Genomic DNA, 19323 nt, shown 5'->3' with positions numbered 1-19323 from the left:
CTTTCACAGGGAATAATTTCTTCTTAATATCTGACCTAAATTTCCCCTTTTTCATTTTGAACCCATTCTCCTTTGTCCTGTCACTACAGTTCCTGATGAACAGTCCCTCTCAGACCTCCCTGTAGCCCCTTCAGATCCTGGAAGGTGCTGTGGGATCTCCACACAACCTTCTCCAAGCTGAACAGCACCAGCTGTTTCAGCCTGGTGACAATGTTTTATCAGACAAACTTCTCTAGATAGTAGCAAGTAAAAAAGATCTGTTTTACACCAGCCTCTAACAAGTATTAGGGAATTAATTTTATATTTGAATCATCAAAGGTAGAATTCAAGAAGTGACAGAGATTAAACTTTCTGTGACTGCACAGAGTCTCAGCTGCTTTCCGAATTAAGATTTCCAGTCTGGCACTAGCAGCTGAGAAACAGATCTTAAATGGGAGGGAAGAATGTAGAAAAGGCTACAATGATTAAATTCAAATGCCTGGTCTAGTGGAAGGTGTCCCAGCAACTGGAGAACAACCCTCATGTAGTCAAAGATGAGGATGCTTCTGTGCAGGAGCTGCACTGCACTGGTGGGAATTTGTTTGGTGTTGGACTCTTCCAGGGTTATTTTCCTGTTGCCCCCACGTGTTGTCCCAGCATTGCAGTGCTCTGCTGCAGGCAGAGGAGCGGGAGGGGGAGGGAAAGCTGTGAGTGGATCGGTGGAAGCAGTCCCAGGAGCTGCCGTGGCTGGGTGTGATGCTCTGAGTGCAGCTGACACTGCGGGCGCAGGAGGCCGGGCTGCTCTCGCCCAGCTCTGTCACCCCCTAGAGCAGCGAGTGCCCTATATCTGCACAGAGCCAGGAGCCAGGGCTCCCGGAGCACCGTGCCAGCCTGAGCCAGGAGGAGCAGCAGCACAGAAGTCTGACAATGAAAGCAGCTCAGAGAGGGCATTGCACAAATCCAACACATGCAGCCATTTCCTGAGCACATGGAACTGCTCTGCCAACCTGAAAAAGCCAAAAGGGTGAAAGCAGATGGGAGAAACGTGGGATCTCCACCTATCACCACCAGCCTGCCAGTGTGTGTGCAGGGGTGTGCTTAAAAGCTGTGGCTGTGACTGAAATCACTGCTGTCTGCTGGCTCCAGTGAGATCTCTGCTGCCTCTCATTCCCAGGGGATAACCGGCCCGTGTGGAACAAAACTATACCTTGCAATCCTGACCCCCTGCCTCGAGTGAAGGTCAAATGGAGAGTGGAACAAGGACTGGCTGCCCTCCCCAGAGCAATGCTATGACAAAAAGAAAAAGACTAATAAAGACAAAAAGAAAAAATGCCCAAGGAAAAAACAGGAAGAGATCCCAGGTAGGAAGGCACAACTGTGAACAGAGGGCTGGAACTGTCAGATGTGCCTAAACCTACAGTAACTAGCTTTTAATTCCCACTAAAAGGAGTTCTGCAAATCCCAAGTGATTCTCTAAGCCTCAAATTTACTGGAGAAATATTTAATTGACTAGCAGCTACTGGAATAAGAGAGTCAGAAAACACAAACTGTGTTTAGGAACTACATCAATAATAAAATCTATATAAATGTTTTTCACTTCATCCTGTCAGGATGTAGCCAGTGACTGTATTTAGGAATAAGTAAATAATTTCCTTGGTAATTTTGCTGTAACTGAATAAAATTCAATGAAAATAATTCCAGGTTAACTGAATTGCCTTAAATAAAGAGGCTGTGAAACACAGAAATACAGCCAGACCAGGGTAGATGCTCAGCACTTGGCAGCTTCTGAACTCACCTACTCCTGTTAAAGATGATGCCTTGTTCATTTTAAGCTATGTTCCTTTAAAGCTTCAATTAAATAAGCAGCTGTCAGATTTAATCCTCTTGGCCCTTCTATTAAGTTGTATGTGGATATATTTGTCTTTTAACCCCATACAATAATACAATTCTCATAACTCGTAGTCTAGAGTTTTCTCTAAGGAACTACAGTAGATGTTAAATATCCCAAAGGATAGATATCTTACACAGAAAATTCCTGATCTGACTGTGACATAAAATAATCAAGATTCAAGTGCTGATATTGGGAACAGCTACTTCAACATTCATCTCTTATAACACTGCAACATTCTGCAATTAGATTTTGCTGCCTCCATGTTTGTTGTCTAGAATAATGCTGGAAGTTAGCAATGAAAAAAGGAAGAAAGAAAACTGAATTTATACCAATTTAGAGCAAATACAGAGAAAGGTTCTGAGTATTAATGTGGTGCAAGACACTTTAATTACCTGCTTCAAGTGTGTCAATGCAGACTAATCCACCTGAATCCACACTCCAGTGACACAGGTGGTCTAATGCCATGCTCATCTCCAAATACCTGAAGTTCTTAATTAACACTGTTATCTGGGAGAGCTGCCTGTCCAAACTCCAAGGAAATGTCCTTATTGTCCTCATTTTCGATCAAACAGAGCACCCCAAGAGCCCAGTCCTCCAGTCATTTCTACCTTCAACCTTCAGTGCAAGGCCATCTCCTCCCTAGAGCAGTGTCTGCAACAAGCCAATGTCCCTCTGACTCCATGGGGGCTGCACTTCTCTGTGCCTAAAACTGGCCAGATCAAGGCTCCTGGGCCATTTACATTTAGCTGGGCTTGTGCAGACTGACTGTGCTGCCTTTTCTGAGAGGGTCTGGACTCCACCCCACAACCCTAACCCCAAGAACAGGGAGGTGCAGGACTAAATTCATCCCAAGACTGAGGCATTTGCTCAGCACTAGAAGTCTAGGTCAAACACAGAGCAGAGCTGCCTGCTGCCTCATTTAAATATTCAGTGAACACTGCAAAGATTAACATTTCCTCTCTTGAATATCTAAATATTTGCCCACAATCCCCCTGCTAATGAGCAAAGACAAGTGCTGGTAAGTGGCAAGCAGCATCAAGCCTGGAGTCAATCAAACGCTCCAACGGGCCCTTCAGCACCACCACAAGGCCCAGCGAGTGACATTCGGAGCTGGTGGCTTGCAAATGGCCCTTCTCTCCTGCTAACTCTCCCCCCACCACGCATCCACACACATTCCTCCCTCTCCTTCCCTCTCCGCCCCCTTTTCCGCTCCATGACCCACTCGGGGGCATAAAAAACTGGTACTGAGAAACCTGCCAACTGCTTTAGACTTTGGAACACGAGCTGGGCTCTTGTCAGCTCTAAGCCTGCCACACAATGGAAAACATTACACATTTCTCTCGCTAACGACCGCGCTGCTCATTTACATGTCTTAGGCAAACACCAACAAGGTCGCAGCCAGAAAAGTGCGGTCAGGAGCTACTGCTCCTGGCAAGAGGTTGGTGCCTGGAAAAGGGCTTCACGGGAAGCTCTTTAAACACCTTGGAACATGTGCTAAGCTGCTGAAGTATGAGGTGTGGTGACAGCAAGGTGTTGAAACAGGGCTTTTAAAAGCTGCCAGTCATAATTAACAGGTCTCCGCAGAGCGCTGGCAACAGAGCAAAGCCAACACCCAGAGCATCTTCTTGGAGAGTGGGTGGGGAGAGCGGAAGAGAAGAGGGAGCAGGTGTGGGGAAGACAAAGGAGGAGTATGGAGTCATCCACAGGGGGTTTTCCCTCTTGGCCTCAAGCTCAGAAATTGCCTCCCCTGCTTCTCAAAGAGGTGATGAGGTTGTGGCTCTTCAGGAGCTCCTCTGCCACATGCCTGGACACCTGCAAGGTGAGCTGTCCCTCTCTGGCAGTTTCTGACTGTCCTTGTCCTTGCTCCTGTGGGGATCAAGTATTCCTACCACTACTGGGGTTTGGGAAGCAGCCACCACAAACAAGGCACTGCAGAGCAGGGAGGGAGAACCCACCACCAGCCACTTGCTGGAGATCCAGAGCAAGAGCCACGTTCAGATTTCCTCTTCTCCTGTTACTCCTGGGCCCCCTGCAAAGAGGCACAATCCCAATTTTGCAATAATATCACCTTGTCTGAATGTTGTACTTACAAATTTTTTGACAAATTTTTATTTGTAATTTTTCTAGTTGCATGCTTATCCTAACATTAGTCCAAACTTAAAAAACAACCCCAAACTTATGACTTTTCTTGTCTAGCTACTTTTTAGAAGACCCAAATCACCACCACAGACAAGATCTTGAGCAAAACAGCACCAGCCCTGATCTTTTCCCCAAAATGAAGTTCTTTTTTTGATAGTATCCGGCACTATAAAGTAGCTGGATGGGAAAGTTTGTGTGAATTAGAAGAAAACAGCCCTATCAAAATATAATTCAATCTTTTAAGAGTCTAAAGCGCATCAAAGTCTTAAATATTTATTTGAAATTATGCACCCTAGTTATTCCATATTCTATATCTGTGCAGCAGAGAGGCTGTAATTGTAATGGATTTAATAAAAGCTATCATATTCCATAATTCAGAAGGAAAGATTATGCAGAGCCCTGCGATGTAACTAAGAATAGCTAAGTTTCTTCTTGTTGGTGATTGTTCTAAGAACTAAAAGAAAAAAATTATACATTTCTCTCCTGTTCCTTTTTCTGGCTTAAGGACTCAAGATCCACCATGTCCCACCGAGGTGCAAAATACTCTGTTCCCCTCTTTTATGAGCTTCATTATTTCATTAACCCATAACAAGCACAGCATTCCTCAATATCTTGCAGTTTTTATCCGCAGGTTTCCAGGAGCAAAGTGAATCCCTATGCAAACCCAACTCCCCCTAAAAATCCCACCTTCTGTGTGATGCTGATGTCACAACTTTGGGGCCCACAGTCCAGTCTTGGACAGGCCTGATTGAGGGGCAGAGGTTTCAAATGAGTTTCCAAATGAAGGAGAGGCATTGAAAACTCAGCAGTTTCCCTGGCAGGAGCAGCAGCAGGACCCAAAAGCTCCAAATAACACATTCCATGCCTTGTCCTGGGTGGTGGGGACACAGCAAGGACAGGAATGTCATGAGCTGGCTGGGTTGTAAGACAGAAGGTACAAGTCCATGGGGACACCAGGCTTCATTAAACTTGCTGCTCATGCAGAAACTTCTTTCTTTACTCCTTTGCTTTCCTTGCCACACAGACTAAGTAAAACTGAAGCACTAAAAGATCAAAAGCACTATATTTTTAAAGAGTGATTTTGGGGTCTAGGTACTGAATTACCTTTCAGAAAAGTCTAAGTAGAAGTGACTTGCATAAAGATAGCGAATAAATTATTCAATCATGTCTTTCAGCATCCAGACTTTTAGCAAAACCACTAAAAATGCTCTGTTAATTCTTATCTTACCTGTGAATAATCATTACCGGAGAAGAAAGGTGAGAATAAAAATAATTAACACAAAAAAGTAAAACCCCTTCTTCAGTTTAGAAGGGGAGCCAGGGAGATGAAAACTGACATCCAACTTTCTCCTTCTCCTGCTGTTTCTCCTACACTTGCCCACACTTACACACACCCTGTAAACAGCTTCATCAGGTTGATGGATATGTGCCACACCTGTTCCCAGCCCCCTTAAGGAGGTTTTCCTCACTCACCTTCAAGGCAGGGGCTGTGCCTTCATTTTGTGTCTGCAGAGTCCTCAGCACAACGAGGCTGGGCCTTTAGGCACTATAATGACAATAAATAATCGTAATTCAGGAGTGGGATGCTTTCAAATCCCAGACTCACATTCTTCCGAGCTTTCCAGCACACATAAACACCCCCCCTGCACCCTTTTCCCTTTGTGAATGTGACCTCTGCTCCTCTTTAGAGCTGAAACCCTCTGTTCCTGCAGGCTCCCGTTCCGAGGGGGATTCCCCGGAAAGCCCAGTAGGCCAGGTGGGATGGGATGGCCATTAATCTGTTCACACCTTGTCAACAAGGGGCCTGATCTGAACACATCCTCCTTTAGCTTTAGGAAATTCCCACAGAGGATGGCACAGGGAAACGAGGAGAAGCTGTGCAGAGCTGAGGAGACAGCAAGGAACACTAGAGAGTGCAGGACACTGCTCATTAAAATCCTGGCACATGGCATGACCAAGAGGAGTCTTCCCCTGTCCTTAGATTTGGGGCCACACTGAGCCCTTGGAAGGTGTTGATAGTGAATCGCAGAAGAGCCACAATGTCCTTTATATCTGCAGAGGGAGATGACAAACCCCAATGACTTTGATAAGACCATGCCCTGTAAATGCACAACTGGAGCTGCTTCAGCAATGCCTCCACTGCACCCTGCAAATCCTCTCCTCTCTCCCCATAATTCCAGAACTATTCTTTCCCCTCTCTGCTCTTTTCTCTCTGTTAAAACTAATGGTTTTACCACATGTTGGAAGGCAGCAAAAGGAAGCGGTGAAGTGACAAATGGGAATGTTCATGCTTTAATTTATTATGACAATCGTGCCCGGGTCCACAAAGTAAACTGAGTCAACAGAGAAGGACTTTGTGCCAAATTATTTATCCACTTCACTAACTGGGGGATCTTTTTTTTCCCCCAGCCAGCCATGAGACTGGTTAAACTCATCAACTTTATTGATGAGCAGAAGCAGCAGGGAATTTTCTCACAAAATATGTTGCTCTTGAAAAACTTAGATTTGTCCAAACCAAAACCTTTTTTTCTAGGAATGGTTTGGTGTCACTAAATTCCCAGACACAAGGGAAAAAAAGAAAAAAAATATTTGTGGAAAAAAAAATCCCAACTAAGCAAAACATGCTGCTTGAACAGTCACTGAACATTTGCTTTCTCTTCAAATGAGCTTTCTGTACTGTTTAATTAAATTTTGAAATGTTTCATTTTGATTCTTTCCCTTTTTCTCAGTTTTACATAGAGATACAAAACAAAACATTTCAACCGAGCAAAACTTAACGTTTTTTCCTCTTAGCCTGTCAGCACATGACATTTTTCAGGATTTTTCACTCCAGCTTGGCACAAGGCAGTTTTCCAGCATCTCCAAATTTCCCATCCAATCACATTGAGGAATGCATCCCATTAACCCCAGTGAATTTTACCCAGTTACACAGGGCTGGCCAGGATGACTGGTGGACAAATTGGTCCAAACTCTTGACTGTCCCTCTTTGCTGGAAGGCCATGAGAACAAATCCTGCCCAGCCCACCAGAGCAGAACACAGCACTCATTCCTCAATGTCCCTGTCTCCTTTATTTTTCGAACCAGATGACATCATGCTGGGGGAGGCCATGGTTCAGTTCATGTTCTGTACCCAACTGTGACAATGTCGAGGAAAGACCTGTTATCAGGACAAGCAACAACTGTCATTTCAGTTTTCAGAGGTAGAAGAAGTTCCTTTGGATTAAAATGCTTGCAAAAGATGTTTCTACAAGGAATTTGTTTTTCCCCCTGCTCTACCCCTATTTTTTTCTGATTATTACAGCCAGACTGATCTCAGGGGGGTATTCCCAGGAGCATCATACTCAATGGGGGTCATGGAATGGCTTTTTCTGGCACAGGTACCTTCTCAGCTAACTACAAATCTAATTTTCAGCTATGTCAAAGGGCAAAGTAGAGAAGAGTGGATAAACCCCACCAGCGATTAAACAATGCTGAGGACCTTTAGAAAACAAACCCTCCACGCACAGAGAGGCTGAAAGAAGAGTGTTCCTGCACATGGAATACGTGCCCTGCAGCCTTCCCCTCCCATCCCGAGCAGGGCGCTGCACGACACCCCTGTAAAACACGGCCGGCCGAGTCTTTCACACCGAATCACATTCCAAGCCCGTGACACAGCCTCCAAAGCAGCGTTTTTACCTGCTGGGCAAAACAAGCAGGCATTGTTTGCTCTGGAGCTGGAACGTGCCCACATCCGGGTGGACACAGGACTTCCCCACACCATCACACCCCAGAGAGGACAACAGGCTCTGATCCCTATCAGTCACCAGCACCAGAGTAGCCAATGCAGACTCCAAGTCCCCAGATGATTTCCATGCTCTCCCAGGGTGATTTTCAGAGGTTACAAACATTTCTGTTGTGAAGCCCTTCCTCGCTACGCTGCAGCAGCTGCTGAGCCCACCTGCAGTGCCTCTGAGTGCCCTGAGTGGGACATCTGAAGGGCTCATCCTGGATATGTGGGGTGTCAGTGGGTTTTGGTTCTTCAATAAATAAATCTTGGCTAATGGGCCTCAAATGGTAACTCCTCAGGTGGGCCTCAAGTGGTAACACCCAGGACAGAGAGCACTGTGGTGTTCACAGTGTGCAATTTGCACATAACAGGGTTCCAGACCTGAGTGAACCCTCCTGAGCTCAACTTCTACTAATTTTTACTCCAATGGCATTCCCCCAGGTTTTATGTGGACAGTCCAGTACTGGCATTAAGGACATGGTGTTTGACCAGTGTATGTGGAGATCCTCTCACTGCCCCTGGGCTGAAGCCAAGCCAAGCCAAGTTCCAGGGAGAACCTCCATGGTCCTGCCGTACACACATCTCTGTTATCTTGTATCCAGTGGGAGGGCTGTGGTTTGTATTTGTTGAAGTTTGTGTTTCAGACAGGCTGCACAATCAGGCAAACACCACTCAGGCCATATTTTCAAACTTTACATCTGTGACAGTTGGAAATCTGGGAGTCTCTGTGAGAAGGGAAGGAAAATGAGGTTTACCTCTGAGATTAGAGGTTAAGTATATTCCATTGCTGTGGTATCACTACAGGTAAGAAAAAGAAAAAACTTAATTTAATTTTATCATAAATGGAAAGAAACTGGTATTTCCTGACTATCTGACCTGTTTTGGATGTCTTCTTTAAGGTAAATTGCCTCAGCAATGTCTTTTCACTGTTGCCAGTGAGGTTGGTCCAGATGAGACGTGACAGGGTGTTGAGCAAAGCTGGGCAGCTGAAACCCAGCCAGGTGTGAGGGCCTTGGAGTGATGATGCTCCAGTTGGGGCTACAGCTCCTTCTCAGCATCCTCACACAACCCCAGAGCTACAGCCTCAGAAACAGTCCAGGGCTGCTGTTTAGTACAGCCCTAAAACATTTGGGGGTTTGCTCCATCTCCGCAAAACACATGTGCCATTGCCTCTTCCCAGATTTGTTTTGGGCATATTGTGATGTAAAAGGTTTGATCTGTGAGGAATTAAGATGAGGTATAATGGGGAGGCAGATTATACAAGTAGTAAGGGCCACACTAGGGAACCAGGCATACCCCAGTGACAACTCCTTTATTCCAAAATAGGGCCTTTCTCAGTCTCCTTTCATTACTTCTGGAACTTGCTGCCCCCTGGAAGAGATGCTGGACTTTATCCAATCAGTTCACCTGCAGCCCAACCTAAGGAGCTGCTTCTCTGGCGCATGCACCAAGTGGCAAAGTTTACCTTTGCTGCAACATCCCTCGAGTTGCAGCTCATGTGGTGAAAAAGCAAACCACTGCAATAAGATTTTCCTCTCTCCAATAACACTAAGGAGTTATAGTTCATAACTTCCAACTGACTTCACTGTACAGCCAAGCGTTCCTAATGAATTCCCCTAATGATCATGCCCTAATGTTTGACTTCATTATGTCGCTTTTGCAATAGCTAAAGTACAGAAGAATGTGTCTTTCTTTCAGTAAGGATCACTCAACACTCTCCCTCCTCTTAAAGTGTATGAAAGTGTTGGCCCTGGGGAAGTCCCCTCCTTCCCATCCCCTGCCAGAAGGAAGTGACCTAGAGAACAATGTTCCAGAGGAGGGGCTGCCAGCTGGTCTTGCCCAAGCCTTTTCCCAAAACGTTTCTTTCCTTCACATATCCTAAACAATACCCTTCAGATATCCCAGATGATACCCCAGGAAACTTGGCTACTCACGTCCTCGCCTTTCCATCAGGGATGGTGCAGAAATGCATTCCTAGCTATTTCTAGCTTGGAAGTGCTGAGGTAGAAAAGCTCGAGGCACTTAAAGAGTTTCTTTAAAAGAAAAAAAAGAAAAGGAAAGAAAGAAAGAAAAAAAGACCATTGTAGGGTTGAGAGACTCAGAATTAAAGATGCTCCTGACATTTTTTCCTGTGCATTACTCAGCCCAATCTGTTTAATGGGTCTTCATCAGAGATTGTGATTGCTGATTCGGGCTGGCGACATCATTCAATTGGACATGGCTTTGAAGCAGAAGAATAATTATTTCCCATCTTCCAAAAGACCATTTAATTCATGCTCCCCAATCTCTGGGAACAGATAACCCGCAGCCCTTTTAGTTCATTAACTCTCTGGGGCTGCCATCAAAGGATTGTCAGCTGCTGGGGAATTTGGAGAAGTGGCTGAAGGCTGCAGTGCCCCTTTTACTCATGGATTCAGCATCTCCTGCCATGGATCCTGAATCGTCCAAACAGCTTCCCAGAAAGGAGAAAGAAAAAAGGGAAGAGACACATGACTTCTACTGCCTCTCCACCTTCTCCCAGAGCAGGATCAAGGCAGTGTAACCCAGCAGCTGCTGTGCTGAGAACTCAATGCCACAGAGAGAGAAACCAAAACCAGGCACCAACAAGGCCCTGGGCAAGGGAGGGGGTGTGACCAGCAGGAGAAATTGCTGTGCTGGTGTTTGGGATTCAGCAGGACTGGCTCAGTGGAAGGATGACACCATGGCTCACAGGGAAATCCAGAATCTAGGCCACAGAATCACAGCAGGGGAGCTATCAGAGCTGGGCCATCTGCACCAAATCCAGAGGTCAAATAAGTGAAATTTAGCAGAAGATTATTTTTTTTTATTTCCTTACCCCTCTTCACAAATATCTGGATGATTTGAAAAAAAGGAAGACAATAAATAAATGAAAATCCTGCTTGAAGACAAGAGCAGAGGTTAGTTCTGGGAGGAGCCATCAGATATGAACCCAGCTCTTATGTGTTTTTTAAGACTAGATTTAAAAACACTTTGCAAAGGAGGGAAGTGCCATCTTCCACCTTTGTGAAACAGGGGACTGAAGCTTCAAATGATGGGAAAGTACAAACCCAGTCAAGGCCTAACGGGTGGTGGGTACACATCTTGTGTGTCCTGCACCCTCATCAACATCTTCTCTGACCTCAGACACCTCCATCCCAGAAACTTTGAGTCCTGAGTGCACTTGGAGCTTTTTGTGTAAGATGGGAAATGAACAAGCATTGCAGAGCAAAAGCTCCACTTCTAGCAGAGTCTGAGTGGAAAGAATTTAGCTAAGAGGCTTCAGTAAATCAGCCCAAGCCTCCTTTCCTCAGTCTGTATTATTTATCTCCCTATCCCCTTGACCACACTAAATTCTGAAAGGCATCTTGGCAGTATGCAAACACAGAGGGGGAGTTTATTGAAAGTACTAAACATGTTCTAATTGTTTTCTTCTGCACTACTCTGCTAAAACTCCCTTTGCCGTGAGCGGAAGCCGAGTTGGACAATTACTGGGGCACTTGAAGCAATCATGCCCTTGATATATGGGAAGTGGGGAAGTTTAGCAGAGTGAGGACCTCTTCAATTCCTATCTTTGCTTTGCAACCGTTTAACCAGTCAAAAAATACATTGTCTCACTTCTCCAGCAGCAGCAGAACACAATAACCTTGTGTCCTTAATCACAGGACACCGTGAAGTTCACTTGAACAATACTCACTAAAAAGCTTTGAAAGTGATAAAGTGCTATATAAATATTCAGCTGGACAGCAATTAAATTTTTGGCATGTGGTTTACATGTAAGTGCAGAAATACCATCAATAAAAGTCAATACACTCCTTTCCCTCTCTCTGCCTTTCCTTTGCTATTCCCCAGATCTCTGCCAGTGTTCGCTGAATTTTCATAAGGGAAAAAATTACTTCCTAAAATGTTCAAAAGCTTTCCCTTGGTTTGTTATTAGAGCAATTATCTAGCATAACACAGTGAAATAGCACAAAGTATTCTAATGGGAAACAAATGTGCCAAAGAAGTGACCAAACTTGGAATCTTTATTGAAAAATGAGGGGAAAGCGATTAGTTGAAGAGGCAGCAACGGAAAGATTTTCCACCTGGCCTTGGGCAACACATCAAACAGAGCTCAAAAGCGTGCTATTTATAATTGTTGTCTGGCTGTCTATGGAGCCCTGTCTGTCTGTCTGTCAGTCTAGACCCTTTTCTCTCCTCTCCTCTCCTCTGCCACGTGTGCCATCCCCGATGTGTTTATGCAGCGCAGGAAGGATGCTGCTCTGAGCCCTCTGCACTCCAGAGCAGCTCCATGGGGTTCAGGGGAGGCAGAGAGGTGTAAGCAAGTACAAAACACTGCCCCTCACACGATGGTCTCTTCCCCACATGGAAATGTGGGGAATCTGTACTCTTCTCCTGGAGTACAGAGGCTTTGGGGCTGTTTGTGTTATTGCAGCAGGAGACACGGGCAGAGTGAGGGCTCACTGAATCCCAGATAATGGACAATACCTTGTCTGGTCATTTCCTTACAGAAAAATCAGTTTAAAGTGGAGACAAAAATGTTGCCAGATCAAGAAGGTCCAATTTCACCTCCACTTCACTGTGACATAAACACCTATGCAACTTGCAGGTCAAAGGCCCATCAATCTCAGCGAGTTTGCTTTGGTGTAATTCAAGAAGCAAAGACATTTTGTAAGTACTGTGATGATTTATAAGCACATCCAGAAAATTTTAGGACCTCTGGTATAACAGACAAAGGATGAGAAAGACTCATAACAGTGATTTCTCACTACTCACTGATGCTCATTTAACACTCTCCTTTAACTGTTTCACTTAATTTGAGGAATTTTTAAAACCAACTGAGAATCTAAATCTTCAGCTAGAAATCAGAAATCATCCTGATTTCTCATAGCCTTTGTAATGATAATATTTTACAGCAGCTGAGGAACTGCTTTCCTTGTGAGAGATAATAAACCTCACAACACAAGCACAAATGGACCAGCAACTGAGAAGAAGGTCTGAATCAGTAGTTAGCAAACACCACCGTGAGCTAAAATTCACTCCCATAAGATATCCAGGAAATAAAAGCAAGGAGAACATTTCTATCTGAACAGAAAACAGAGTTGTTAAGTGATGGAGCTGTGAAAAACAGTGGGCAGCACATTGGCAAGGAGCACCACTCTCAGCAAAAGATTTGGCCCTGCTCAGAGACCCCCAGAGGCACACAACCCCCACGGGCATGCCACAGCTTCATTAACCAAAACAGGCACTTTTGAAGTTCAGGCATGAAAAATAAAGCCTGATTTTATCTCTGCTAGATTCCATTTGCCCAAAGATGCCCAAACCTCAAAAGGGGTCAGATGTTCAGTACAGATAATCACACAAAGTTTGGGTGTGTAGTTGAAGCCTATCCAAATTCTCCCAGGCTCCCGAGGATGAAGGATGGGAAACCTCGTGAGAAGAGTTAAGAGACACCAACAGAAGCTTTCTGGTACATTCTGCTTTCACTCTGATCATAAATACTGCAAGAGCAACCTTCGCTGTGGTATTTTAATGTTTCCAATCTTCAAGTTCCCTCAGCTCTACTTAGGACAATGCATTTCTAAGTGCCCACGCTCTGCAGGTGAAATTCCATGCCTCTGTTGGAGAGCACTGTGCTGCAGGAAGCATCTCTCCCCTCTCTCACTCCATTTCCCACACAATCCCAGTGACTCAGGGATCACAGAGTATCTCAAGTTGGTGGAGACCCATAAGCATCACCATGTCCAGCTCCTTGCTCCTCACAGGACCGCCTGAAGCTGAATCTGGCTGAGAGTGTTGTCCAGATGCTCCTTGAGGCTTGGTGCTGTGACCACTTCCCTCAGGAGCCTGTTCCAGTGCCTGATCAGCCCCTGGGTGAAGGACCTTCCCCTACTGCCCAATCTGAGCTTCCTTTTATGTAGCTTCACTCCAGGTCCTCATGTCCAGTCACAGGAGTGACATTGTGCCTATACCACTGTGAGGAGCAGGACAGCAGACCAAAGCCCACCTTGATGCTCTGTGATCATGAGGCTGAACACAATCCTCTGCCCATTTTGATGCCAATTTAAGTATTCAAAGAAAGACAAAAAGCTGGAATCAATCTCTGACCTCACAGAATCACTCTCTGAATAACATGGCTGCAGAAGAGAATCCAGGGGTCAAGAAATCTGGAAAAGAACGACCTGTTCACAATCTTCCTTCAGCTACAGGCCAAAACCTGTTTTTGTGAGTAACCTCCAGCTCCTTTATCTCCTTCCCTTATTGACACACCCTAAGGCCTTCTCCTTTCCCCAAAACCAACCTCAGCAGCCCCCAGCTATATCTCACACTCTGGAACATTCACATATTCATGCCTGGCACTGAAGGGTGACTGCACAGGCAGAGTTTGCCAGGAGACAATGGCTTTATTTTCTCTTCTCCTGACAGAGTTCATTATGGGATGGAATACATCGTGTGAAGCAGAACAAATGTCAGCAGCACAAACCCCAGTGGAAACCATAAATCTTGAACACATCATCTGGATTCTTAATTCCAGTTGCAGGAAAGCAGCTCCGGCTGCGTAACTGGCTGAGATGCTCACACTGTCTTAATCAGCCTTCTGGTTAAGCCACTGTGCATGCTCAGAGAAATGGTTCTACACTAGGAAAAGCACCTTTCTAGCTTTCAGAATTATTTTGGAATGAATGAGAATGGTCACAAAGGAGCTGTAGGTCTCCAGAGCAGGAGAAATGCTGTGAGAACAGCCCAGCTAATGCCATGACCAGTCTGGAGTTGTTCTGTAATGTGGAACAGCTACCTCCTGCTTCCCTGGTCATCTACTGCTCAGGGCAAAACTGTTTCTTCTCGTCTTTCTCCTGACAGATCCACCTTTCATAAGGCCATCACTTGTGTGGCCTTGCAGCAGGGCTGCCCTGGGGTCTCCGCAGTGCTGCTACAGTGAAGGAACACTCAGTAAGAGCCACCCTGGGCCTGTACACGAGCACAGAATGCAGGGAACTGCACTGGGGTCCGAGCTCCACCACAGGGTTGGTGAGTATGGTTTGCTGAGCAACTGCAGCTTCTCTTTTCCTTCAGACTCCCCCTTTTCTCCTGCTCTATTGAGACTGCAAGCTCTGTAGGACAAGAAAAATGTTTCCCTGAGTGTTTGCTCAGCAGCCAGGCTCCATCGAGGCAGGGCCTGGAGTCCCCAGGAGCACAGAGAACTGTTATCTCACCAAGCTGTCCTCAACCTGCTGGGGACAGTGATTTACTGTCTGCAAGGGAGGTTCTGCTAGAGTGCACAGCTCTGAACTGACTTCACACAGAGCCATTACCTCATGTGCTGGGCCCTGACTAGATCAGGAGTGCAGACAGCAAACCATAAGTAGCTCAATAACTAAATAAATTTAGTTAGTTAGTTATAAATAAATATTTAGTTATTAGAGGAGCAGTATTTCAGTCACCTTAAATGCTTGTCTTTAGGGGAAACCTCCAGCTTCCTCTCCTGTTTAGGGTCATGAGAAGGAATAGCAAATATCTATATTTCAGAGTTATTCACTGTGGGATTTTTGGTATGTTGAATGTACCTGATAACTTCTATGCCTGGCTCTCAAAGCACACTTCAGGCATTCACAAACACGTTCCCAACACTTCCATAAATGAAAGTTTCATCTTTGTTCCCAGCACGTGTGTTTAAATAGAAGTGTCACAGCATGCTCATGGAAATGGAGATGAAAATCAGGAGTCATCTCAGTGCTCTTTGCCAAATCAGAAGCTGGTAATAACTACTTAGTTAATACCAGGCCTTAACTTAGGAAATCAGGGAAACAATTAGCTCAGTTAATCAACTTTTTGTGAGTAATTCCTGTAGAGTGTCTCCTCCTGAAAGGCACAAAAAAGGCCAGAAAGTCCCAACAATGCCATGACAAGATAGGGGAATTGTCACAATGCTGCCTCCAGCAACAAATCCACTTTAGCCAGGCTCGCCCAAGGGACAGTGCTGTGGGCAGAACACAGACTGAGGAAAACTAACCAGGGAGTGAGGAGAAGAAAAGGACAATTTCTGCTCAACTGGACACAAAGACTGAGTCCCTCTGCCATGAATATCCATCAGCTGACAAGTCTGGGGAGAAGAGCAGAAACAGGCTTCTGAAATCTTTCCACATGCAGAGAAGGCACACTAGTTCCATTGGTTTTCCAGCACGTACCCAAAATGTTCTCACTGCTTTTCCTCCTTTCCCTCCATGGCTGCAACCACTGAAGAGCTCACAAAAAGTGGCTCACTGGGAAGTGCCTCCCTTTGGGATGCTACAGGTTCTCCCTCCTCCTTTTCCCCCATTTATTTCACAGATAAACTTCTAACAGCAGTAAAGAGAATGGGCCCTCCCAGGAAACCAGTGAGACCAGTATGGAACAAGAGCTGCAGGCAGAGCAGAGAGCAGCTTGCACACAGCCCTTCCCAGCCACACTCCCACCCTCACTCCCAGCAGCAGCAATCCTGCTTTTTCCATCCCTGATGGAAATGAACCCTGCTGGGTTACACAAACACACAGAGCTGAGAAGATGTCACAAGTCTGACCTCTGCCTTCCTTTGCTGGATTTCTCAGCGTTTGACGCTGGCTGTCGAACAGAATAAATGATGGGATGCACAGAGAGCAACATCAATGAGCCCAGAGGAATTCTGGCCAGACACAGAAGACAACAAAAGCCTGTGGAAATGATCTAAGGATGTCACTTGGCAACCTTACGATTATTGTCTTGTTTTGTATGTATTGGGTTTGAAAAGCTGATAATTGTTCTCGTGTGCCAGTGGAGATTAGAAGGCCATTTGTGTTGGTATCAAAGGAGACAAAATCTTTTTCCACCCTCTCCAAGAAGAGCAGCAACACCATCTTCCTACCAGGCAATGTCTCTTCTTGTGAGACTCCAGTAAAACAATGGCGTTTTATCAGTGATGAATTTGGTCCATTGTTTTCATAGGATTAATGCCAAAATGAGGATAACTGTGCTGCTATTGTTTGCATCTCTGGTGTGAGCTGTAAGGTAAATAATGCCCCAGCATGGTCTCCCTCCAGACAAACATCTGGGTTTCTACTGATTGCAATTTAGCTGCATAGACAATGAAGACATTATTGTTGCAAAAAGCATTAGAGGCTTCTATAGCACTGGCCATATTCAACTGACCTTGGGCAGAACCAACTTTAAAAGGTGGTTTTAGTGCACACAGAAAAAAAAATTGAGAGAGGCACCTCATCAGTGCTACTTTTTATGCCACTTACTGGAGCGAAGTTCTGCTACATCAGCTACCAGACACTTCTATAGGATTTCATGGCGAATGCAGCCAGTCCCTGGAGGGGTTTAGAGGTCTGATACAGGGAAAAGAACAAAGCCTTACAGGTCTTGATGCCAACAAACACACAAAGAGCTGATGTGCTGTATAGCTGCTTTGCTTGTGTGATGGGAACAGCCTTGTGCTGGAAGCTGAGCCTTCCAGCCCAACTTCAGGAGCAGTTCTGTGTCAGGGGAGTTCATTCCCCATCAGCTGTTCCAGCTCCAGCCACAGCAGTAGCAAGGTCACTGCTGGTGTTCCATGCTGTGAGCTCTGATCTAATTAGGATTGGACTGAGACCACCAACTCCTCTCACTTGAGTTACAGATCAACAGTCATACATTTTTATCAGCTCTTATTATTTTCCTATTAGCTCTGTGCTGAGAATCCCACCCAGAAACCAGGCAGATACTGCATTTTCAACCTTCTGATGGAGCTATTTTTGTTTTTCTCTACGGAATAACACTAAACCAAGAACTCTCTTGAACACAGCATGTCTGACCCATGCTCAGACAGTAAACTTTATAAGACAAATATGTTTTCTTTCAGCTGTACTCTTTCTTTTCCTTCCCTATTTTGAGGTCTTTGCATAGAGGTCAAAGACTGGGGGCCTCCCACGTGCTGGAGAACAGAGTGCTGCAGTGACAGTGCTACTGCTGGCAGCTCTGCTCCCCAGGAGCCACTCAACCATTCACGCCTGGCATTAATCCATGACTCCAAGCAATCCGCAGTGTTTGCAACTTCAGCCTCCTCGTTTTTCTCCCAAGACACTGAGTAGCAGTGTCCATCTTCCCAACAGCCAGGATATCAGCACTATCCCCACACTCCTCCAGTTCAGTGCCTCGCAGATGTTTGTGACCAGAAAAGGACCTTTGGGGACTGATGTCTAAACTTCCTGTTGGGGTGAGAATGAGATAAAAGAACTGGCCTCATCTGGACTGCTCTAATTTGATTCCCAAGGAGGGAAATCCCTTTTTATTTAATGCATCCTTATCGCCCCAAGCAGTGCAGCTGTGCAGTGGAATTAACCTTGGAGGACAGTGGGAGTTACACAGAGGAGCATCCTGCATGGGACTGCCCACAGCTGGACTTTCCCACTGCTTCTCTCCCACCAGCCACGGGAAGATGCTGCTTCTCCCCTTGACACTGCTCTGAGGTCAGGATTGGTTCCAGCACAAAGAGGAAGCGAGTTGTCAGCATCAAAACATAAACCATCTTAACTTATCACAATCACAGCGTGCTGTTAAGTCCTCAGCAAGTGTTTTTCGACTTCACACTGAAGTTGTGAAAGATATCTTCAGACCTCTGAAGTACTTTACAGGGACTCTGAAAGGGACTCTTGTCTACTTAGCTAAATATTTTCAGGTTCTGCTTTCAAACACAGATTTCTGTGAGACCTAAGCTGCTGCTAAAACACTCAAGACCATCTTTTTGACTCTCAAATACCACGTAGGTCCATCAGGGGTGTTAGCAGCACACAGAACCAGGGACTTTAAAACCTGCCAGTCTGCCACAGATGTCATTGGGGAAAAAAAGGGAGTGAGGCTACTGAGAAGCAAATTCCACTCCTGGCTTTCACAAATATTATTCTTATCCATGGAGTGCTTTGCCTCAGCACTTTGCTTCTTCCTTCCTAGTTCAGTGGCAGTCCTGGTTTCCAGGGAGAAGCTCTTTTCCCAAAAAAAGAACCACATCACACCATGGCTTGAGCAAGAGAGACATTTCCTTCTCTCTGACACAGCCAGTGGCAGTCACAGCTCCCAGACACAGGCCAGGCCATGCACAAGTGATGGAAGAAGCATGTGGCTGTTCCAATTTGGAAACACTGGCTTAGCAGGATCAGGGGTGTCATGGAACCACATGACTTTGAGCCCCACAGACAAGGCATGCAAGACATTCAGCCAGTAGAAAGCAAAATGAAATAACTGGCAGTGCTTGGCTTAAATTATACTAATGCCACAATGTCAGGCTGACATTTTAAAATATCCACAGTCATCTGTTCTGGCCTGTCTTTGAGGGAAGCAGAACATGTAGGAGCAATGACTGCACCAAGGTCAAGAGTTGAGATTGTTGTTCTTTATAGGACTGGGCCAGACCCCTGTGAGTCCCTGTTCAGAGAGAGCACATCCCAAAGGGAAGGTGAGGAAAGAGAGGAGAGAACAAGGGCAGGACAGCAGGGGAGCCTCAGGACCTCTAACTCACAACCTAGCTGTTGGCCAGCTAGAGAATGAGAGGAGAACACAC

The 19323-nt window shown here is 45.6% G+C and overlaps 1 long non-coding RNA gene across 8 annotated transcripts in view; it reads right to left on the bottom strand.

The window, feature by feature from the left end:
• The window catches only part of LOC128816254 (uncharacterized), a 226350-nt gene that overhangs the window by 56844 nt on the left and 150183 nt on the right, over nucleotides 1–19323 (bottom strand). For 6 of the 8 annotated variants that reach the window (XR_008439839.1, XR_008439833.1, XR_008439834.1 and 3 more), the window contains exon 4: nucleotides 5483–5555. The exons of the other annotated variants lie outside the window; for them this stretch is intronic. This is a non-coding gene — a long non-coding RNA (uncharacterized LOC128816254). The remainder of the gene's footprint in view (nucleotides 1–5482; nucleotides 5556–19323) is intronic. 8 annotated transcript variants of the gene reach the window in all.

The sequence above is a fragment of the Vidua macroura genome, chromosome 18 (assembly GCF_024509145.1).
Source record: "Vidua macroura isolate BioBank_ID:100142 chromosome 18, ASM2450914v1, whole genome shotgun sequence".
NCBI classification, from domain to species: Eukaryota; Metazoa; Chordata; class Aves; order Passeriformes; family Viduidae; genus Vidua; species Vidua macroura.
The sequence above is the reverse complement of the archived record's forward strand: the minus strand, read 5'-3'. Positions and strand labels throughout refer to the sequence as shown.